This window comes from Haemaphysalis longicornis, unplaced genomic scaffold (genome assembly GCF_048455015.1).
Source record: "Haemaphysalis longicornis isolate Haplotype H1 unplaced genomic scaffold, Haemaphysalis longicornis Haplotype H1 scaffold_9, whole genome shotgun sequence".
Lineage (NCBI taxonomy): Eukaryota > Metazoa > Arthropoda > Arachnida > Ixodida > Ixodidae > Haemaphysalis > Haemaphysalis longicornis.
Window position 1 is genome coordinate 129,358,168 of NW_027526460.1, and position 23,918 is coordinate 129,382,085.

Genomic DNA, 23,918 nt, shown 5'->3' on the forward strand with positions numbered 1-23,918 from the left:
GGGAGATCAAAATTTTAAACTAAATTGATTAATTTCTCAGCGAACGCGGCATCGTTTGGTGCCAGACAAGCGCTGGGGGCACTGTGAAGCACGAAATCTTTCGAATAAAACAAACTTGTATTTTGTCTGCATGTCCCCTTTAAGGCGATGCCTCAGCACATCGGTGTAGGTTCGATGCGACAATAAATTTTCCTGCTTTTGAGATTACCGCTACCTCTCTAGCACAATCGTTTTTCAGAAGTTCCCGATGCCCCCCCTCCCGCAAGGCGGCGCCGGCTTGTCCGGAGGCACGGTACACCCCCGCCGGTGTCCAGTGCGCGCAGACGAGGAAATTGATGGGTGTCACTGTGTCACGTATGTGGGTCGTTTCCCAGGCAGACGAGCTATTACAGGCATCGCTCATATAACGCGCGGCGGCGGCGCGACCCGCACGACAAACGACCGACTAGTAACGCGAACCTGTTCCTCTGAGGGCTCCTCTCGCGCACGCGCCCCTCCCTTCGCCGCAGCCTCTGACGCGGGGCAACCCGAGCACGTCAACGTCTGGCCGCCTCGCCGCCGCCGCCGCCACGTGAAATACGGTCGCGTCCGGAAAGGAGCCGCCGGCCACAAACGCGCCGACCCATCGTGGCGCGGCGCTCGTCGACGAAACGCAGGGCGCCCTCCCCTCCCCTTCACAGGGAGTGCCCCCTCCAATGCGGCATGCGAATCACGCTTACCACCCGGGGTGACATCCCGCGTAGGAATGAATGAAGTCTTTCTCGTAAAAAGCGTTTCGCCCATTTGAGTAGCTTGATATCCTCCTACGTAAGCAGGGGCGTAGCAGGCGTAGACAGGGGGTGTGTTTCGCCGTGAAAACATTCCCCGAAACTTTCTAAGCGCTCCATCTGACCCTTCGCTCCCTCTTTTCTGACTTTTAACGGCAGAGCTGTTTAACCTTGAGCTTGGTACGGTGGCGTTCGCAAAATGTGTTCGCGAAAACTACCAAGGAAAAATACCGAAAAAAGCCTGCGGACGAATGCGTCTCGTGAGGAGCGCCCGGCGTCGTCCAGGCTTGCGCATGGGCTTGCGCCTCGAGAGGAGCTCGCAAAAAAAAATGCCAAGAAAAATTAACCGCGTATCGGCTCCTTTCGTCGCAAATGTCGTCAAAAGACGATAGTCTTTGTCGACATTTGCCAAGTAAATGCCTCCCTTCGCTTTCCCGCTCACCCCTCATGTTGTCCTCTTGTGTCGCGCTTCTCCCAAGGTAAAGACGCTAAAGGTTTGCTCAAGTCAATTTAAATTTACCGCGTTCCACTGCCTCAGACTGGGTGCTCGATGTCAGCGCTGCCGTACGCGTCGGAGACGCGCGTGAATCGAGGCGCCCTTCTTCAACGTTTATCGAACCACGTTGCCCTAATCCACGTGCGTTCCAAGCAGAACGTGGAACCTAGCTGTGGAACCTTTCGTCAGTGTTGCCGCTTGATTTCTTAAAATGCCGCCAAAAGCTACAGTGGCGCGGGCGACAGCAGGCGACATTGTAATTTTTGTTTTCTACAGTAGATGTAGCATATTATTTCGGAAACATCGAGGATGAATGAATTTCGTTATAAAGGAACACTGTAGATATCCCTTGTGTATAAATTTTCTGTCTTATATTTGAGCAATGTCGTTCTTGTCCAACAATGTTGACAAGTATGAGCATATAAACCGGACTTAGACGTTTAGATTATACGCTGTGAGTATACAAGACTATTGCGCAGACCTCGTTTCACTTTGGCCGGGTGGCTAATCGAGTCGCAGACAGACAGACATACAGACAGACCAAGATTTGTATACGTTTAGGTATCCCAAGAAAGACTATCGTCCTTAATAGTGCACGTGGGTCGGCGCTTGAAGTAATGAGCACAGACGCTCAGTTCGCGCTACACACGGCGAGTTCGCGAAGCCGGTTCCCGCGGGTTCTCATACCCAGCTTTCTCGCTCAAAATTACAACCTCTCGGGAACGTAGAAAAACCACTTTAGGAAAAAGATATTTGACGCAAAGCTAGAAGTCAACGTGAAGATTAAAACGCTAAAAGAAGATTTCAGGTTTCTGAATACTTTTTTTGTGTAACTTGCTGTCAAATCTAACTCCCCATGCATTTCTATGGGATAGTTCCCATGGCTCAGGAACCCAGTGGCGCAACGTGCGCGACTTGAAACTGTGCACAAAGCAAGTATTCACCCCACATATTAAGTGTGCAAAATAACTTCTCATTTCGCTAAAAAATTGCAGAGTAATCACGGTTGAAAGGACTGCCATGAGCGCGAGAGCTGCACATGTAGCGCGTGCGGTCCACTGTGGGAGAGATGTGAATGCCTGCGGACGAATGATCCGGGCTTGTCACTCATGGAGATCTTTCAACGGAAAGTGTGGAATATATGTGAGTTGAAACAGCCGGGTCTCCAGCGAAGGGGAGGGGGGGGGGGGGGTGCGTCAGCTCTGCTGTTTCTCCAGTTTTGCATCTCTAATGCAAGCTGCGGCAATTTTTCTTGCCAGGCTATTTACACAGCCCTTTGCTATATTAAAATGTATAAACGGAAATAAAAATGGTTAATCTGAGAGGGAAGAGAGCAAACGTTTATTGAAGCAACATGTAAGCGGTAGGGCAGAAAAAGAGGAGAGTGTGACTTACATGAAGGAAAAAAAATTCCTAAGACATGTTTTGGGCGCAGCTAGGCGTTCTTGTTTGTTCCTACGAGCAGAGTTTAACATCGCACAAAACATATGTCTGGCTACGACACTGTAAGAGGCCACAAGCACAACTTAGTACAATGAATGCATTGAATTGCGCTTCGGGTAAAACACCCGAAGCGCAATGAGCGCAATGAGCCGAAGCGCAATGAGCTGTTCTGGATACCTTTGACATCCGGCGGGCAGTTTGAGGGAGAGCAACGATTTAGCTTGCATAGATGTTTTTGAGTTGGCTCCTATGTGAGCACAGGAAAAATGTACTCTACCATAAAGTTTAAGCCAAACATCTGGAGTCAGCGAGTTTTCGTACACTTGGACACCTCGCTTCCTTTGTTAGCGGAAATATCACTACACTGCTGCTATTGCTCATGAAATTATTCCGGCTGGAAGTTGGCGTTTTTCGCTCGTGCCAGTTGTTTACAAAACCTTACTTAGGTTGACTTGTGTAATCACTATGTTTATAGGCTTAAGCTTTGGAATCTAAAGCGACTGCCGTGGTGGCTCAGTGGCTAAGGCGTTGTGCTGCTGAGCACGAGGACTCGGGTTCGATTCCCGGCCACGGCGGCCGCTTTTCTGATCTAGGCGAAAAACAAAAACGCCCGTTTGTACGACATTTTGGCGCACGTTAAAGATCCCAGGAGATCAAAATTAATCCGGAACCCTCCACTACGGCGCGTCATCACATGCGTTGCCTCGGCGCGTTAAACCCTATCAATCGATGGAATCTAAAGCGTCTTTTTATCGTCCTTATTTGGGATATCACTTCCCCGTTGGGGCATACGATTGCCGATAAGGGAATCCAGCCATAAATCTTCGAATGAACGCTTTGTAGGAAGCTTGGAGGTGGGGAAAAAAATTATCTCTTTCTTTTTCTTGTTGAACCCGGAACAGCCGGCCAGCGATAGGAGCCAATATATCTTGAGATAATGACACTAATTTAGCGTAGGCTGTTCCATCTGATATGGCTAGCGCTGTCGATGTGTTCCTTTTGTTCGACGGCAGTAGTCAGTCGGGCCTCTGAGCAGCAGGCAAGTTGGCCTGCATCCCGACAATGACTTTGGCCCCTGGTACACTCCCTTGGGGAAAGTGCCAACCACCTGCGAACGCTTTCTTCTTTTTTGTATTACCCACGCTGGGAGAAACACCACAAGCTTCGAGGCAGCTAGAAACCTGCCTGATGTTGGTACAAACCATGTATTGGTCTTGTTTGTATATATTTTGTTTTTGCCTCCCGGCCGCGCCGGGCTCTGTTATCCGTTGCCAAGTGAAGCGCTTGTCCCTTTCTTTATTTTTAAGGCGCTTGGATGATCGCATTTCATAAGGAGTGTTTCGCCCTAACGTCACTAGCCTAGAATGATCTTCTTTTATCTACAGTGTTCTCGATGTAATTCCACGGTTCGAGAAGCACTCGCGCCGTAAGATAAATTCCCGCAGAGCAAATGCCGCGGCATTCGATTCGCCGACACTCCCCTGCGCAGGCCACTTTGTTGACTGCTGCTTCGCTGCCTGTGTATTTTTTTTTTGAGTTGTTAGGGGAGTTGCACCAATAAACTTGTTTTTTTCTTGAAGGCAACTGCGTCGTCTTTGGCTTCGTGACGATATAGTAATGACTGTGCCTCGTTATAGGTCTGTGGCACTTCGCGCTTCTTCTTCTTTTTTATCTTATTCTACATGGCTGCATTAATACAGTTTTTTAGTTTGTGATAAGCGTCACGTCCGTAGTCCTACTTCGGGATTAGGCATAGTCGCCGATATAACATTGCAGCAACTATCAGAGACCAACGAGAAGCGGGTAGACTGCCCTTCGCAATCTAGTGACTCCGTGAGCCGAACTCGAAGTGACAGTATAATCAACAGCACTCGCCGTCTGCGTAACCATCTCCGAAGGACAATAATTTAGCGCCGTGACCATCTTCACCGTGCACTTCCATGCAGGGAAGCCTTGGAGGTGCCGTTCAACATGCTAACCGAATCCAAAGCAGCCTCCCGTCATTCTTCCGCGAGCGGATATCCAAGACCTCGCTCAAGACACTGAAGACCCTGCCACGGCTGCACCAAATACATTAAGATATCCGGACACTAGCCCCTCGAGGGTGGGGAGATGGCACATGCCGCTTCCTACGTGCATACGCTCCTGATGATTACCCAGGAGGGACGAGCTTCGCCTGCCGCTCACACGAACGAACCCCTCCTCAAGTACGCCGATATCTTGGCCCACTGCCGCCAAGAACGAAGAAAATACCAGATGCCCCACACAAAGCTCACCACTAATCCTCAGGAAACCACAGACTAATACATATCCCCGGCACCCTGTTCCACTTTGTTTACCCCGGTAGCGGACGCAGTCATTGAACCAGCAGTAGAGACGGGAGATAGCCTCCAAGGGAATTGAAGCTATAGTACAAAAAAAAAAGAGAAAGAAACTGAGGACCTCAGTGAATATTTGACCAACCGAGGCTTGCGGATGACAGTCTTATTCAGTCATCAAATTCTTATTCAGTCAAATATCTTGCCCCCGATAGATTTCGGGGGCAAGATATTTGTTGATTCAAACAATGAACGGAGAATTAAACGCAGAACAAGTATGGGGTGGGCTGCATTCAGGTGAAATAAAATATTAAACGAAAACTAAAATTAAAAACCAAAAATGACAGTTACAAAGCAGGTATTTGTTTTTTTTTTTTTTAATTTTATTTCTTCTATTTCCCACAAAAACCAGTTCATTTGGCCTGTAGCCAAAGGCTCGAAATAGAGAGTGAAATAATGCAGGCAATTTTGATGGAGGGATACTTAAACGCTAACCTTTACAAATGATTGTACAGCACAATAGAATACAGCTAATTCGTAGCATGCAATATCGGCGCCTAGCAACAGAAAATTTATAACTGCGATGTCCGAAAAAGGTGCACTAATGCAGGCAGGTCATTAAAGCGAACATAATGAAATTTCAAAAGCACTACCAATTGCAACAGTTACGCAGTACAAATACTGACAATGTTTAGCACATTTCAACGCCTAGCAAGATCGTGGTAACCAACAGAGCAGACACAAAATATATAATCCAATTAAACAATAAGTACTTAACGTCAGACACTCAACGTGTACACAAAATGAGCTGTCAAAAATATTCTTGTAGTTACTCTGCATTGTTTGGGTTATATAGCATCTTTCGTCGACGTAGTCAAATTTTGTGCTTTTCAAGTTGCAAACGTGCCCCTATCTTTGCTCCTGCAAACGGTAACTGCCGTTCTCTGCAAACATTGTTTGTGAAGGGCAGATTGTAAATACCAGACGCAACGTTTCAAGTGGACCTCGAAAAAGTATAAAGCAAGTATGCGGGGAAAGAGTTATTGTGCCTTATGATATCCTTTGCACAGCTTCCCGTGCTCACTTTCCTCATTACATCAAACGCTAGCGTTCGCGTATGGAGAAATAGCGGTTAACTGGAATGATCGCGCTTGGATCCAGTTATAGCTTTAAAGACGATAGCCTTTCTTGGGCTACTTAATCCTGAAAATCTTGGTCTGTCTGTGTGTCTGTCTGTCTGTCTGTCTGTCTGTCTGTCTTCATAACTGAGCTTTCACATATTCGTTTGACAAAATACCGCTGGTTGCCTCCCCTCCCTTGGCTTGGTTTCGCGTGATAGATCTCTCTTCTTTCTTCTTTTCCTGTCTCTTAAAAACTCGTTTTTGACTTCGGTCCAGTTTGTTTATTTTTAATTGGCGTCACCCGTGATACGTGTGTGGTACGGGTTGGGATTTTATTTTACTTTATAGCCCTTTATTTTGTCTGTCTGTCTGTCTGTCTGTCTGTCTGTCTGTCTGTCTGTCTGTCTGTCTGTCTGTCTGTCTGTCTGTCTGTCTGTCTGTCTGTCTGTCTGTCTGTCTGTCTGTCTGTCTGTCTGTCTGTCTGTCTGTCTGTCTGTCTGTCTGTCTGTCTGTCTTTGTCACTCGATTTAGCCATCCAGCCAAAAGTGAAACGAATGCTCGAACGAGAAGTTTATTATAAATGGCTTCTTGATGTTTGCGAAAGCAAATAAAAAATACGCGTTGAAAGAATATTTTGGCCCTGAAATACAAAAAGAGCTCGCGGGAGCCTGGACTTCGTGGCAGTGTTCAAAGTTCAAAAGCAAGAAAAAGTCCCGAAATATGGCGCAAGCAGTGGAACGCAGGAAAATTGAGTTGACTCTAGCAAACCCCCACGGTGTTTATCGCGGGAGGATCGAAAGGGAAAGGAGAACGTGGGAGGGGGGCGGGGGAGAGAGCCGAGACATTTACAAGGCAATAGCAGCAGACGACTATCGCCTTTCAGCGACATTTGCCCTGAAGTGAGCGGGGTTTTTTATTCACCGCTGCTGTAATTTTCAAGTGTTCGAGGAAGTATATGCAGCTCTTATATGTCCAACCTCAAGATCCAATGCAATGTGTTGGGTGAGAGTCAATGAATGCGAAATATATCATTCATAAAATTTCTCTATCGAAGTAGTTTCTGGACTGTTGCAATGATTAACATCCGAACGCCATGCCTTGCACAAACTTCCGTTGCGTAGTTTTGCCAATTCAGGTGATTATCAAAATTGGTGTTGAGTTTTTTATAAGAGGATCTACGAAAAAGTGTGTAGTTGTTAACAGTAATTTAAGTAAAGGTTGGTATTTTTATTATGTGATCATATATTTCCAGGATGTAACCATTATTTGAACCAATGCGTAATTCCGGTATTGACATCTGGGGGCAGGAACTATTGGGGGCTCGCTGAGCACCTTGAAATAAGCTTAGGTCGTCAAAACGGGCACGGAAAGAGGGAAGTCACACTTGGAGACAGAAAACAGCAGCGTGGATTAGGGAACAAACTCCAGTGGACGGCATTCCAGCACAAATTCAGTGCACGAAGTGGGGTTGGGGTGTGCACGGCATGCGCATGGGGGACGCTCGTGGCTCACATTGTACCGTAAACGAAATAAAGGAAGGCCTACGACTAGATGGAGGGATTGAGTACAAAAATTCAAGGGGGGGAGGTGCGATGGACTCGGCAAACTCACGATAGGCATGGATAAAGGTCTTCAGTAGAGGTACTCGTCCTAGAGTCGACTCAAACAGGATGATGATGAGGAGTAGGAGCATAATGAGGATGGTGATGTTGACGGTGCCCCTGCACCCCTAATTCTGCAGCAGTAGTAAAAGTCGAGCTAGTTGGTATGGTTGCATTCTTCTCGCAATGCCAAGACGACGGGGACAAAGAAAGAGGACAAACACAGCGCTGACTATCAACTCAAATTTATTAAAAGGAAAACAACGTTTACACCACATACATCTGGTCGTCATCGATAAAAACAGTTGCAAGTTTTTGTTCGCCCTTTCCCACTCACAACCCTGAGATCAGCAAATCAACTTCCTTATCGGACAGGAATAAGGAGGCATGGCTCATGTCCCCATATACGCGTATATAAATGTTGTTTTCCTTTTAATACATCTTAGTTGATAGTCAGCGCCGTGTTTGTCCTTCTTTCTTGGTCCCCGTCGTCTTGCATCTGTTTTTTTTTCCATAGTATGCCCTTTGGCATAAAGTCTTATAGGTACAAGTTGGCACCCGTTTTCCGGAGGAAGTCCAGAAGACAGCGGTGGTAGGGCCCCCACAGCCATCGTTGGAGATCAGGGGGTCTCCCAGGATGCAGGCCTGTGCCGCGAAGGTGTCGGGCTCTAGCTGCACTCAGGGAAGGGCACGTCCATAGCAGGTGGTTCGTGTCGGCGTCTTCGGCAGCAACCGTACAGAAGGGGCAGGTGTTGATAAACGGGGCATGGTATCGTGGTGGCCACGCCCGGGTTACCGCAGGAGAGAGGGCCACCCCAACTCGAAGTCTACGCAGCAGGAACTTCTCCCAGCGAGCGAGCCCACTGCGAAGGTCTGTCCCACACGGTGGGATGAGAGCGCGTGTGGCGCGACGCAGATCTTCCTTGAGTTGGACAAATTGTTCACTGTTGGTCCGTTGTCAGCAAGGGCAGTGGTCGTGGAACCGAGGAGAGGTGACAGGAACTATCCGCCGCAATATGCGCGCTGATAGTATTACGCTGGATCCACGACAGTCGGAGAGGGCAGGGGTACGTATCCAGCAGTTTATGACTTGGCTCTGTTAGAAGAATACCCTAATTCTGTCCTTCACCCGGCACCCTGTAGCATTAGTTATGAGAGTGCCAAGAAACACCGGACCTCCTTCCCAAGATCACCCCTTCCTACTGGCGACGTTTCATCACGTAAAACGGAGCGACCACACACGGACCGAGGACGCGTTCACGGCGCAGGGTGTTTCGGGTGGGTTTTTTTTCAATACTGTGTATGTATGATTCTTGATTGAAACACCAGTTGATAGTCCGCGCTCGAGCGTGTTTCCTTCCACAGTTGTTGTGTGTTTGCGCTGTTTTACGTGACGAATTCACCCCACTCGACAATTCGCTTCGTTACTGCGTTACTAGCGGTAGATGGCATGTCTTGCCAGCCTTCATTGTGAAACTCAGAATGTTCTGGTAAAGATGGCCTGGGCAGCCAGTTGCGGCTTGGGCAACCGGTACTAAGATCAACGCCTGAGGCTCCACTATCACATATTCAATCAATCAATCAATCAATCAATCAATCAATCAATCAATCAATCAATCAATCAATCAATCAATCAATCAATCAATCAATCAATCAATCAATCAATCAATCAATCAATCAATCAATCAATCAATCAATCAATCAATCAATCAATAAATAAATAAATAAATAAATAAATAAATAAATAAATCCCCAGCCACACGTCGAACACTCCCCAAGAAATCGGGTAGTGTAACTGCGAATGGATGCTGCGGATCTATTAATTACGATGGCGGAGGACATACTCTGAAAACTGTAATGAAGTAGCGGAAACGTCAAGCAGCGCGCACCTGGCGGTGGCTGCTAATGCTCGGAACGTCTGTAGTCGGTGATTATTGCAAAGGGGAACGTACTGGCCTGGAATATTGACCTTTCCGGCAAAGGGACAGGTACCAACTGACTCAGAGAAGAGGCGTTCGTTCATGCCTAGAACAGCGGCGGTGAGGGTGCGCCTTCGAGTTCCCTCCAGGTCAGCGCACTTGAGAAATTACGGTTACAACGTCCGGTCGCCGATTGCCATGAGCGGGCACCGTCCGTGTTTTTTTCTGCTCCTTCTTGGCATTAGAGTCCGTCCCCCATTCCAGTAGCACGCATAAAGGAACCGCTCAACGCAAAGCCCACGCCCTGTTCTGTGCGTGGAAGCCGTTGCGTGCCCGCCTCTCAAGCAGCAAACAAACCGAGCGGGAGTCGCGGCCTTGGCGCCTCTTCGCGTTGTACGGCGGTGCTTGTGGGAAAGCAGAACTCCAGAGAAGCGGCGGAGAAGCCTCCGGGAATCCCCCCTTCCTTCCGTCCGCGGGGCTTACATAAAGGATGCCGCTCTCCACGGCTCCAAGTCCGGGTTGTCGCCATGGTAACGAGCAGCCGCTTTCTCCGGTCGGCGACGCAGGTAACAGAATAAGGGCGCATATTGGAAGAGCTTGTGTCCGGCTCGAGTCGCGACCTCGGAGGATTATCGGTTTCTTTTGGCAACATCCTCGACAAGGGCCTCGTAAGGCGACATTTGCGAGCCGCTAAGCCGAAGGTCGCCGCGTTTAGGACCTCGTGCATTATGAAGCTCGAGCGCACGTCCGTGAAGCTCGCCCCGAAGCGGAATTAGATCCGCGCTTCGCCTTGGGATTGTCTGCGGGAGGGGTGATTAGTCGCACTGTGCAAAATGAGATCTTCGAACTTCCCAGTCTGATTTGCGCACCTGATTAACCTAGCTGGAGATGTTGACTTTATCCAGAGATTGTGGACAACTTTTGTGCGTTTAGTGACGCATTTTGCCTGAACTGCATCTTTATAACATCGGGAATTTAACGTCATTTAAACTAGGTGAATGGTCGGAACTAAAAGTCGATGAGTTTATCATTCGGACTAATCTAGGAGAGAGAGAGAGTATAAACATCTTTAATTTGGAGCTTAATGGTGCAGGATGGTGAGAGCATCACAGGGAGGGGGGGGGGGGGGGGGGGGCGTCCGCTAGTCCGTCCGGGATGCCCTGGTCCTTGCTGGCTGCTCGTGCCCTCTCTATCAGCATGCGCTGGGTCGAGAGGTCCGAGCTGGACAGCCGGTCCACCCACTGCTCGTACGTGGGGCGGGGATTGGGTGTGAGGGATGGGGATTGTTGGCACTCCCAGACCAGATGGTACAGGGTGCCTGGTTGGGGGCAAAAGTTGCAGGTACTATAATACTGGGTGGGGTAGATATGGTGGAGGAGGGTACAGTGCGGGTAGGAGTTGGTCTGTAGCCGGCGGAGTGTGGTCGCTTCGGCTCTGGAAAGGTGGGAGTTGGGTGGAGGGAACTGCTGGCGCTCGTGTCTGAAGTGAGCGAGAATGTCCGCGTAGCCATTCAGTGTGTGGGGAGCCTTCTCCGTGTCTTGGCTCTCTTCGGAAATGGCCCGGAGGGTGTGTACGCGGGCAGCGGCGTGTGCCGCCTCATTTCCGTCGAGAGACTCGTGTCCAGGGGCCCAAACGATATGAATGTCGGGTAGCTGCGGGATGGCATTCAGGATCTTGAGGGCGAAGGGTGATATGCGGCCGAGCTGGTAGTTGCGGCATGCTACTTGCGAGTCCGTAATGACTGTAACGTATTCGCTATGTGTTGTGGCTGCTAGGGCGATGGCGATTTCCTCAGCGGCGTTTGTAGAGGTGGTGGATATTGTGGCGGCTGTGACCTCGGTTCCCTGGTGGTCTATAACCATGACTGCGTAAGCGGGTTTGCGGGTGTAGCGTGCAGCGTCCGTGTAGCGTGTCGTAGGGTTCCCGGCGTGCTTCTTCGTAACTGCATCGACCCGTGCTTTGCGGCGTGCTTTGTTGTAAAGGGGGTGCATATTTCGCGGCACGGGAGCTACACGAATGTGTTGACGCATGTGGAGGGGGACACGTTGGGGCTGGTCTTCTTTGGGCGGTACCGGGTATCCAAGGCGTGTAAGGGTGTCTCTTCCGGTAGGTGTCAGCTTGAGACGGGTGATTTGGGAACAGCGATGAGCCTCGTGCAGTTCTTCCAAAGTGTTGTGTACCCCTAGTTGGAGCAACTTGCGCGTGGATGTTGAGGGGGGTAGGCCAAGGGCGAGTTTGTAGGCTTGGCGGATAAAAGTGTTGAGTTTTTCTTTTTCGACGGATTTGAGAGCCAGGTATGGTGTGCCGTAATTCAGACGACTGATCAATATTGCTTGAGTTATTCTCAGAGTGTCCTTCTCCTGAAGGCCGTAGCGGCGGTGGGCGATGCGTCGTACGAGGTGCGTTAGTTGTGTGAGGGTGCGTTTTAATGCAGGTAAGGTTTGAGAGCCGCTTCCATTTTTGGGTATGTTGAGACCGAGTATGCGAAGGTGGGAAACTGTAGGTACTGCGAGGTTGTTGATCGTTAATTCCGGATCTGGGATTGGGTCCGTTCGTTTTTTGTAAGTGCGGGCACAGAGCGTGAGGAGGGCGGACTTCTCTGGGGCGCATTCCAGTCCACGAGCTCGGAGGTATGTTTGAGTGACGTGTATTGCTTCCTGAAGTGCGTCTTGTTGGGCGCCGGTGCAGCCGGTGGGAACCCACAAGGTGAGGTCGTCAGCGTAAAGTGCATGGCGTAAATTGGGGATTGCTGCGAGGAGCGGCGGCAAATCCTTTCATAGCTAAGTTGAATAGCAATGGTGAAACGACGGATCCTTGTGGGGTTCCCTTGGGCGCCATTGCAAATGGGTCGGAACGGAGATGCCCAATGCCTATCGTTGCCGTGCGGTTGGTAAGAAAGCAAGCGATGCAGGAAAATGTACGTTCGCCGCAGTTGGTAGAGGCAAGACCTTGCAAGATAGCATGATGCGTTACGTTATCAAATGCCCCTTTGATATCTAGGGCTAGGATTGATTTTTTGCTCTGGTTGTTCAGGGTGTCTATCTTTAATTTGAAGTAGGATGTCCTGGACCGATAAGTGGGGGCGGAAGCCGTACATTGTATGTGGGAAGTACCCGTTCTCTTCGATGTGGGGTGATAGTCTGTTGTGCACCATGTGCTCAAACAGTTTTCCGACACATGAAGTGAGAGAGATGGGACGGAGGTTCTATGTAATGAGTGGTTTGTTGGGCTTGGGTATGAGGGTGATTTCGGCGTGCTTCCACTGTGGGGGGAGGGTTCCAGCCTGCCAATGGGAGTTGATAAAGTCCAAAAGCTTTTCAAGGGCAATGTAATCAAGGTTGCGGAGGAGCTTGTTAGGAATCCGGTCTTTTCCTGGGGCTGTGTTGCGAGTTAGATGGTGAACGGCTGCTTCGATTTCCGCCATAGTAAAAGGTGCGTCCATATCTGGATTGGGTTTTCCCGTGTATGACGGAAGTGTCAGAGTAGTAGCGGTAATGGGTGCTTGAAGCGGTTGCTGAAGCTCTCGCAATAAATCGGATTCTGTACCCTGGTAATTATGTATCAGGCGCTTCAGATGGTGTTGGGTGGTGGATTTGGATTCCTTGCTGCCTAATAAAGATCGGAGTAAGTGCCAGGTGCGGCGGGTGCCGAGCGTGCCTTAAAGTTGGTTGCAGAACTCAGCCCAGTTTTGTTGGCTAAGTTGTTTAGCGTAATCTGCCTCTGCTGTGATTTGAGCGATGCGGATGCGAAGTTTCTTATTTGTTCTGTTCCTTTTCCACCTTCGAAGCAGGCCTTGTCGGGCATCCCAAAGATGGAGCAGGTGTGCGTCAGTTGCTGGGGTTTCTTCGGTTAGAGCAATTTCTTTTGTGTGCTTCTTGGCCGTGTCAAGTAACCGTTGGACCCAGTCATCTAGATTAGTGATGGAGTCCGCAGGGGTGTCGTCTCGAAAGTCTTTCCAATTAGTGAGTCTGGCGGTGCAGATGCGTTGATTAGCAGGTCTTGCGTGCGCAATTTCCAGTTTTATAATATGGTGATCGCTGCCGAGTGTTTCGTCAAGTCGCGTCCACGTGGCGCTCTTGATATTATATGTGAAGGTGAGGTCAGGGGTGGTGTCTGGGGAGATGCTGTTGCCAATTCTTGTCGGGAGATCTGGAGTGTTGCACAGATGCAGAAGGTTCTGAAGTGTTGCATCATATAGTGTTTTGCCTTTCTTGGTATCTTTTAGGTATCCCCACGCCGTATGTTGGACATTGAAGTCGCCAAGGACGATTAATTTTTGTCCGCGCGTGCGCTGCCGGACGGTTTTAAAGAGTTTGTCGATGCCGGTAAGGGGTTTGTTTGGGGGGCTGTATACGTTAAGTACAAATAGACTGGCCTGACATTTCTTGCGTGGGATAATTTCTACAAATGCGTAGTCGATCTCAGTTGGCAAAGTGTGAGATTGGGCCGTTTGGGTTGACTGTACCAGGATAGCGGTGCGTGAGCCAAGGCCGGTGACATGTGTGTTGTAGCCGCGCAGAATAACAGTGTCAGAATCTGTTTCTTGCAATGCGATGACGTCGGGTTTGTGCTGTTGCGTGTAGTGGGTAAGTGTAGACTGCTTGTTGCGGTAGGACCGACAGTTCCATTGCCACAGGGTGAGCGTGGATGGGGGTTTGCCTTTTCTGTTACATGTCATGGTCGGATTGGAGGGTCGATGATGTGTCGCCCAGTTCGGGGGGTAAATGCCGCCTCATGGGCTTCTTGCGTGCTTTTTTGGCCTTCTTAGTTTCCTCCAGCAAGTGTAGCCTGTGATCCAGGTTATTAAGGCGTTCGTCGAGGAGCGAGTTATGCCTGGCCAAGGCACAGCTAGCGAGGATGACGTCATTGCTCAGAATAATACCCCTTACTAAGGGTATTACTTAGTCTCTCTTTTCATCCACTCCCACCAAGCCATCGTCGTGACATTCCGTGGAGGAGAGCTAACACAAACCTTTACTAAGCAATTCACATTGATTGAGATTGACGTAGAATCAACGTCCGCACTAAAATTTCCTTTGTACATTCAGTTGCTTACTCCCAGGCGCACATTCATTCGTGTTACTGATGTTTCAGAGGACATCTTGGTGTTGGTGATATTTGGACCCCTATAAAGTACTTCACGTAATTTGTACGAGGGTGAATGAATTTTCATTTCAATTTGATTAACCTTCATTCGGATAGCTTTCAGCACGACCATGTCGACATTTGTTCGACGCCATCAAAAGCAAGCAGATACAGTGTGCGTTTCGCTGGAGGAGTAAATATTTAAAAACTGTGATTTCAAAAAAAAAAAAAAAAATGCCCGACAGTGGACTGGGTAAGGATATCGTTCAGGTTAAACGCACTTTTCAATTCAATAGCGGACTTTTTGTCAGGACGCGGCCTCTAGATCTCAGCCAGGAAAATGCGGCAATAGCCTTCACCAGGCGTGATGTCTCCAGCTATGAGCTTTTAGCGGCAAGGGTCCCCATACCCTTTTTGGACTCACACCGATTCTTGTGGGGGTCACTTGACAAGTCGATGACGTGGCCCCCGCACGTCCGTCTCCTGAAGCAGAAGCTGGGCCCCTTTTCTCAGGTGTTACGCAGGCTGACCCGCGGCTCAGGAGGCTGTTCTGTCGGTCCGCTCCTACGTCTCCACTTTCAGCCCTTGCGAAGGACTTCTCCGATACAGCCTACCAGCCCGGCCCTCTTTCCGAGACCAGCACACAGACTCACTGCGAATGGAGCGTTACACTTGCAAATTTCCCTTGGCATCAAGGCAAAGCGGCTGTCTGCTTCAAAAAGATCGGCAGGTTTAGAGTAATTATCTTGGTTTGCGGTAACTGCCGAATGTAATAACCATCACCTGAAGTTAGGGGGGGAATAACTAGCCAAGCTGCTTCGGAATAATATGTTCTAGTGCCTACTGGGTTATATTGAATTCGCGCCGCCTAGCCGATCTCAGCTAGGCAACCAGGATTTGGCATCATGCCTACTCATCCCTGGGCGCTCTCAAAGCTTCGCTAGGACCCCCAAGCCAACTATACATCGCAGGAGCCCTGGGAGCACACTGAAACCATTAGGAGCACACAAACGCGCGGTAAAATGATAAAAATGAGAAACAAGACACTAACAGGCATAATTCAAACTCGATGATCGTCTTTATGTGAGAAGCACTGTGTGGCCTGAAAGAATTACGCGGAGAATGACGCGCAATTATTTAGAATTAAAGTCACTTCCTTCAAATGGCTGGTAAAAACTTGCGATGTATTAGAAAAATCAAGGCCAATCCACGGAATGAATGTAAATGGCCAGCGGAGTTGCCAGTAACGACGACTTCGCGCCGTTACTGTCGGCATTTCGCTGAGTAATGACGGTCCCAGTAGCTTTGCTGTCGCTAAATTTTACACCCATCGGCACACTCGGGACTACAGACGCATTCCTGGATCGGTTCACCGGATCGGAGTCACATCGCAAGGCAAACGTCTCCAACACCAAACACGTAAAACACTCCCTTCTCAGGCTCCGACCATCTACGCTGAAATCACCGACTACGACCACGGGAATACTGTCATCGTACCTGATTCATGATCCTGCACGCGAAAGCGTAAATATCCCGTTGAGCGCCGGAGGTGCTTTGCTTCCACACACCGTTCTAGAATGGCCTTGTCGTCTTGCTGCTTGAGATGATTTGATCGCGATCCGCTTCCGCCTTGCACTTTCGAATGGCTTAGATCGGTCTCCTACGAGTTGCGCCGCTGCTGGCTTCCTTTCGCTAGGGCCGAGTTGAAGCGCGTGATATACGGAACACCTCGCGCTGTAAGGGCACGTGCAGCCTCGGGAGGTTTAATATGGGAACATTAAAAAACATATGGTAACTTGACCTGATACAGCTTCGATGTAAAAACAAGCAAGTTGAGGAAGAGGTCATGATGACGTGATGTAGTTATGACAAAGCTTCATCTCTCTCTCTCTCTCTCTCTCTATTTATCTATCTATCTATCTATCTATCTATCTATCTATCTATCTATCTATCTATCTATCTATCTATCTATCTATCTATCTATCTATCTATCTATCTATCTATCTATCTATCTATCTATCTATCTATCTATCTCTCTTCCTCCCCCCTGTCTCTCTTTACGTGCGCGCGACTATGATGATGGCAAGATGACGGGCAGATTATGATCAAGAGATTATGATGATGACAACGACGACATGTGCGCGTTTGTACATAGGGTAGAGGGGGGGGGGGCACGTAGAAAGCGAGTCACTCAGCCCCCCAGCCGGACCATTGAAACCGGGATTAGAAGCCAAATCCCCGAAGAAACAGCCCTGGTTTTTACCAGGATATCCGTAAGCTTGCTCCTAACACCGTCATTTCACTTGGGCCAGAGGGACCCCGCCACAGATCCTCGTTCATGCATCACAAAGAGACCGTACCTCGGGATTACCGCGGTTACGCTCCCAGTGCAAAGGGAGCCTCAATTAATATTTCGTTTCACGCAAAAGCTGTCAACCCAAAGCATTCCTTGGGAGAGCCGTTAAGCGGACGCGAAGATTATCTACTCAACTCACGCCCGCTCTCTCAACGTACGGAGTGCTGCTTAAACATTCAAGTCGTCTAAGCAAGTTCTGATCGGGGGAAGGTACGGAAACTTCTTAAACGAGTGCGCATAAAGGGACAAAGATAGCGCGAGACATGCGCCGCGCTATAGTCTCGGGAGGTACAGGGCAACAAAAATAGAATCCGGCATGGAAGGGAACTACGTGCACCGCTTGCTAAGGCTTTCGGGGTAGTTACAAGAGGAACAATGAGACACAAACAGAGGCAAATGTTAAATGCATGAACGAGCAAGCGAATGCGTGTGTAAACGCACGTGCACAAGGTCGCGGGTTCGATTCCCGGCCGCGGCGGCCGCTTTTCTGATGGAGGCGAAAAGCAAAAACGCCCGTGTGTACGAGATTTCGGCGCACGTTAAAGATCCCGAGGTGGTCAAAATTAATCCGGAGCCCTCCACTACGGCGCGCCTCATCGCCTGCGTTGCGTCGGCGCGTTAAAGGGGTCCTGAAATGCCTTCCGCCGATGCATGGATGTACATGTAACCAAATAAAGCAATGTATTAGCAATCTCCTCCTGCAAGAATTTTGTTAAAGCGATGAGTATTAGCTGAGAAATCGTAAATCAAAAACCGCGAATTATCGTCGCGCCGTATTTCCTCCTCCTTTCAACTGTTTCTTCGCTGTTGGCCTCCCCTCCCATGATGCTCCGCTCCTCAGCGGTGACGTACTTCCGCTATTGCGCTCCCACAGACTGCCGTCTGCTACGGGCCAGCTCTTTCGGCTTTTTCATCTCTGTAGACACCATGGACACAGGCTGGAAAAGCGAACGAATGACCTGGCCGCATGTATGCGGCCTGGCCTTGCCCTTTCGCGGTGTACGTAGCTGCAGGGCTGCAGTTGGTATCGGCGGCGAACTCGCAGCCGCGTGGGGAGAATTGTGCGCTCGTTCCCTTTGGTGCACCGCGCACTGTTTATCCAAAAAGCGCGATCTCAGATGTGGCCCCGCTGGTGCCGGGTGTTATTTTGCGGTGGTTGTAATTCCTACTACCGGCGGCATGTGAAAAAAGACATTTTCAACCGACACAGAACCCGTGCACAAAACGCGCCGGATCGGATCGCTTTATCAGCGGCGATGAACGTGAAGGCGAAGAGCAAACCAACGCTGCACTCGATCAGCGAGAACCCGTGTTCTGACAAGCAGCACCCATGTGTTGCATTCAACACTGACGGGAAAGCGTTTGTTTGCACTTGTTTGGATAGTCGTAAAATGTCCAAACACTCCGGCACTCCGCTAGCAGATCAGCCGGCGAGACATTTCGGAAAACATTTGACAGATGGCGCCGTATGCATTAGTGTGTCGCTACGCAAAACTGATGAGACGCTCTACTAAAACTCCCATCGCGGTGTCACGTAGCGGGACGCAAAAATTTAGCGTTTAGCGTATGCAAAGGCCACAAACGCTGTACTAAAACTCTATTAGCAGCAAAATAGCGTGCGTATGTGAAACCGCTTGCGTTTACAAAGCTGCACGCCGAGCGCGTAGGTTTCAAACCTAGAGACATCGTTTAAATACACTGGCAAGCACAGTGTAACGTAGTCAGATATCAACCGTATGCTCAGGCGACAAGCAAGAGCTTGTTTTATGTGGGGCAGAGATTGCGCATAAAGGCCCGTTCGCACTTGCGACGAAAGCGAGTAAGAGCGGCAGGAATTCCGTCGCTTTGTCGCGCGACGATCGTTTTTGTCGAATGGTCGGGACAAATTTTGGTTGCGCGACAGAATTCCCGTCGCTTTCGCTCGCTTTCGTCGCAAGCGGGAATGGAAAGTTCTGCCGCTGCCGTCTGCTACGCAGCTCGGAGGTAACCGCGCGATCTGCTCGGGCCGGATGAACGCGCACACTCCCGCACGGCAGCGCCCCAAGCGGCAGACGGCCGCGTACATCGCTCCCGGCGCTCGCCTGGAGCCCGCCCTCGGCACACTAGCCAGTATATTTCAGGCACTATAATGGAGGAGAGATTTTTTGCTTCCGATGAACCTAGTTCTTTGCCCCTGTGTTTTTAAATACGTGAAGTGGTTAGCACGTCATCCTCACGCAGCTCTGTATCGTCGTAGCATCGCTGATTGTCCGAACGAAGCTTGCAGCTAAGCCAATGCAGCGACCGAAGCTGTGTGTGTGTGTGTGCATCGCCTCCTGTGTGTTGTGGACGCGTTCGTTTCGCGATGAAATGCGACAGTCTACTTCTGCGGGTGGATAGTGCTTCCCATGGTCTGGATTATCTTTCTCGAACGACGTACCACTCAACCTCGCATTTGGTATGTGCAGTGTGCCTGGCTAAAAGCCTTCTCGCTTGCGCGCCAGAGTTGTGACTTGCTGCTCGTCCCCGCAAACCGGGTGTGAGGTGAGTGCCGTATTTACGACGGGCAGGAGGAGGCAACTCATCGTCTGTCAATCGCGGTTCAGACTTGCAACGCATGTTGTGACGTTGCGTTCGTTCGAAACGCATCTCTGGATTGTTTTGAAGTTGAATAAAATGTACGCGTCAAACCCGGGCATTCGGCTCAGGGCGTTCTCTGCGATTGCACCAAAGAAGTGCCACGGGACTTTCTTTATGGTACGTACTCACGTAAGATAAAATCCACGTCGTGTTATGGCCGTGTTGCATTCAATACAAACGGTTAAGCGTTTGTTTACACTTGTTTCGTTTGTCGTAAAATGTCAAAGCACTCCGGCACTCCGCTGGCAGATCAGCCGGCGAGCCGACGCTGAGCAGACGACTCATCTCTTTGCCGGAAGTGCGTGAAAAGCCGCCCAATAGCAGGATGTCTAGCTCATGACGAACATCTGGGAATCGATGATGTAGACATGTGAAGATGGCGGCGTCCAAAAACACGAAGGAAAGGGTGAGAAAAAAGCGACAAACTTTGCAGCAAAAGTGTGAGCTTTCCGCTGCGCGTAAAAGAGTAATACTTGGCACAGGTGACGTTGGCGACCCAATCTAGCGATTGCGCTAGTTCATTTAGTGTGCTCAAAATGCCTTTCAGGGCCCCTTTAAACCCTAAAATCAATCAATCAATCAAATCAGTGTAAACGCACGCAAACTAACCTACATTCATGTGAATGCCCGTGACTCCAAAGCGTACCTTTCCCAATTTAACAGTAGAGCTGTTTAGGCCGACTCTAATCCGTCCTTCGAAGACAGAAAACCCTGAAACTGCAAGAAAAAAAAAAAAAAAAAAACTGGCTCCAAACCACGCTGTCAAGGTGGTTGGAAAGCAAAGCTCTAAACGACACTCACAACAATTCCCCATGCGACATCACTTGAATTCACACACGTGGCTCCAGAAAGAGTGAAACCAGAGATTCTGCCAGCCGTTACCTGGAATTCGCGGGGGCGGAGTCCCGAACGGAGCAGCGTCGGCTACGGCCGGGCTAGAGCGGCGGACGCCGCCGCTGTAGCCCGGCCGTGAGTCGGCAGAAAGGAAACGGAGAGGAGCGTCTTTCGAAGGGTGAGAAATCGGAACCTAGCCATCCTTATGTGCTAGCTTGGGGCTACACCACCGCGCGACACAAGCGCGGATACCGAAACAATTCGGCATGTGAGCTTAGTGATTCCCATTTCTACCGATTTAAACTAGTTAGTTTAGCAAGATTGATAATTGCGAGAAAGCTGAGAAATATTTTATAATCGCTATTTATCAGAACCAGTTGCTACTTTCGCCTTTTGTAATACCTCTTAAAACACAACCGAATTGGTAATCACGAATTTTGAAAACGGAGTCCCGTTCGTGGCAAGCAGCGCGCAAAAAGGTAGCGTTTCTCTATCGGCCAGATGTATGTATGTGGTTTGTACATTTTGTTTTCCCGCCCTGCAAAGCAGCCCTTAGCGTATGTTTGCCGTACGACCACTTATTTCCGTCGGGTTCGGGTTGCGCTGGAGGTGCTGCCGAACAAGCCGTGCGCAGAAACCACGCAATCGACGCGAAGCTGCCCCAAAACAGGCCCACAACAACCGTCGCTAAAACAGACGACAAATCCGTACCGCCGACGCCGACGCCTGCGAACAGGCTCTTCCGCGTGGGAAACGCTGGGTAAATTCGCCGCGCCATCTCTAGTGTGCTCCGTGAGTCAAACCCTCCGCCTCCTCATCCACCCCGCCGCCGTCTCCGACACGTTGGGAGTTTGTTGCCCCGCACTCCACGAAAGAACCGTTGGCTGGTAGAGCTAGAAAGCTTTGCTTTAAAAGGACTTCAGCCCCGGTTGTACAGGCATACGCTTAACTATTTTCAGTACATCCCGCCATGAAACCAGCAACCTAACCATTCGGTCACCCCAAGGGCCAGAGGTGTACGGTCACTCGTCAGCAGCGTTGGGGGCAAAAACATGTGCAGCTAATTGGAAAGAAGAAAAAAACGCATCTTGTGGTCGCAATCGAACCTGGGTCCCTCGCGTTATGAAACCAGCGTCTACCCGATCAAGCTGGCATCGCATTCTGGGCACACAGTATTTCCTTTGGGTTCACGAGGGTGCTGCATTGGGCCTGTTGGTATGGCATGACGGAACCTTGGAGCGCTAGGACACAGGGACAAGCGAGTGGGACACACAAGGCGCTACTTCCAACAGTTTTATTAGCAGACGAAAACCCATATATATACGCATGACCACTGGCCCACGTCATAATACAATCTTACACGTCACACTCCATTAAAAAAATCACCCTCTTTCTTCGATAAGGCGACAGACGCCGTACTAACACAGTCGTGGTCCGCTTTCGCTATCATGTCAGCTTATATTCTCTCTCGCGTAAGCTGGTTCTTATGCTTGGCAACAACTGCGCACTTGTCGAACAGGGGCTTGCAACCATGCTGCTTACACTCTTAGGCAAAAAGGACTAAAAGTTCGTCCTTTCGGGGACTAACGGCCTCTGCCACAATCATTAGTCCCTTTGGGGACTAACTGCGAGGGGACGGACGGTTAGTCCCCCACCCGAATGGTCCGTTCCGATACATTCCCACTTGCAACACTTACAAAATGCATTTCGAAGCATCCAGCGCAGATGGCGGAAAAATAAGCGCAACAGAAAATTAAAACTGAAAATTGCTCACCTAAATAAAGAAATAGAGAACTATTCTCTACAACTTGCTCAAAGTCAGTGGCACGAAATATGCAACAACATGAAAGGCAACCTTGGTATGCGGAGAACCTGGTCCCTTTTGAGATTCCTCCTGGACCCCACTCGCACAAAAACAGAGCAAGGTAATCGGCTCACAGCGATCATACAAAAATTCCCGGGTACAAACCAGGAACTAATGGATAGAGCTTGCTCCTTATATATTCCCACGGGAGATTCTCGGCCACTTCCACCATATCATGGATCACCTAATCATAACCTAGATTCCACCATCACGGAGGCGGAAGTGCGCAGCGCTCTTCTGGCTATTCGCCCATGCTCGGCACCGGGGCCAGACGGTGTAACCAACAAAATGCTGCGCAACCTGGACGATCCCTCAATATCGGCTCTCACGCGATACTTCAATTATTTTTGGGAACGCGGGACACTTCCTTCCGAATGGAAACATGCCAAGGTCACGCTTATCCCAAAACCTGGAAAGCCCCTTACTATAGATCATCTCCGACCCATATCTCTAACTTCATGTGTTGGTAAGGTCCTGGAGCATATCATTCTCGCCCGCCTAACGCTTCACCTGAATTCCACAAGCGCTCTTCCACACTCGATGATTGGCTTCCGCCCTGGACTTTCTACTCAAGATGTCCTTCTGCAACTTTCCCGTGAGGTAATCAACCCTTCAACCCGACTCGATACTGCTGCGATTCTTGCGTTGGATCTCACCAAAGCATTTGATCGAGTCACCCACAGCGCCATCTTGCGTGGCTTGGACACAATATCCCCTGGAGAGCGCGTGTACAACTACGTGCGTAACTTTCTAACGGCGCGTACAGCGTTCGTTCAAATAGGGGACATTAAATCTGACGTGCTGACTCTCTCTTCCGTAGGGACTCCACAAGGGGCCGTTCTTTCTCCTCTATTATTTAATTTGGCTCTCCTCAACATTCCGAAAGAGCTTGAAAAGATTCCGCAACTTCATTTTAGCCTATACGCGGATGATATAACGTTATGGGTCACTGGTGGTAGCGACGCATTCATTGAACACACATTGCAGCAAGGCGCACGTGTCGTGAATGAGGAAGCACAGTCTGCGGGCCTGGAGTGCTCTCCCGCAAAATCGGAGCTTCTCCTCCTACCAGCCAAACCGACCTCTCAAAATTCTCCCGACATCAAAATTTACCTGAATGAACATTTGATCCCAGAGGTGCGCACCCTCAAAGTCCTCGGTCTTATCATGCAGCATAATCGCAGCAACACAAAATTTATCTCGCAATTGAGCTCACACGTTAATCAGACAATCGGACTCATCCGACGAATCACAGGACGCCACCATGGTCTCAAGGAGGCTGAGAGAATCAGGCTTATCCAAGCCTTTATCATTAGTCGTATAACATATTCTCTCCCCTACCTTCGTGTTTCGAACGCTGAAATTAACAAAATTAATTGTCTCATCAGAACGGCATATAAAGCTGCACTACAAATTCCTCAGAGTTCATCCACTGCCAGACTTGAGTGCCTCGGGGTTCATAATACTGCCCAGGAGCTGGTCGAGGCACACCATA

At 49.6% G+C, this 23,918-nt stretch overlaps 1 protein-coding gene across 1 annotated transcript in view; it reads left to right on the forward strand.

Moving 5' to 3' along the window:
• LOC144153048 (solute carrier family 41 member 3-like) overlaps positions 1-23,918 on the forward strand; it is a 280,541-nt gene that overhangs the window by 37,049 nt on the left and 219,574 nt on the right. The window lies entirely within an intron of this gene.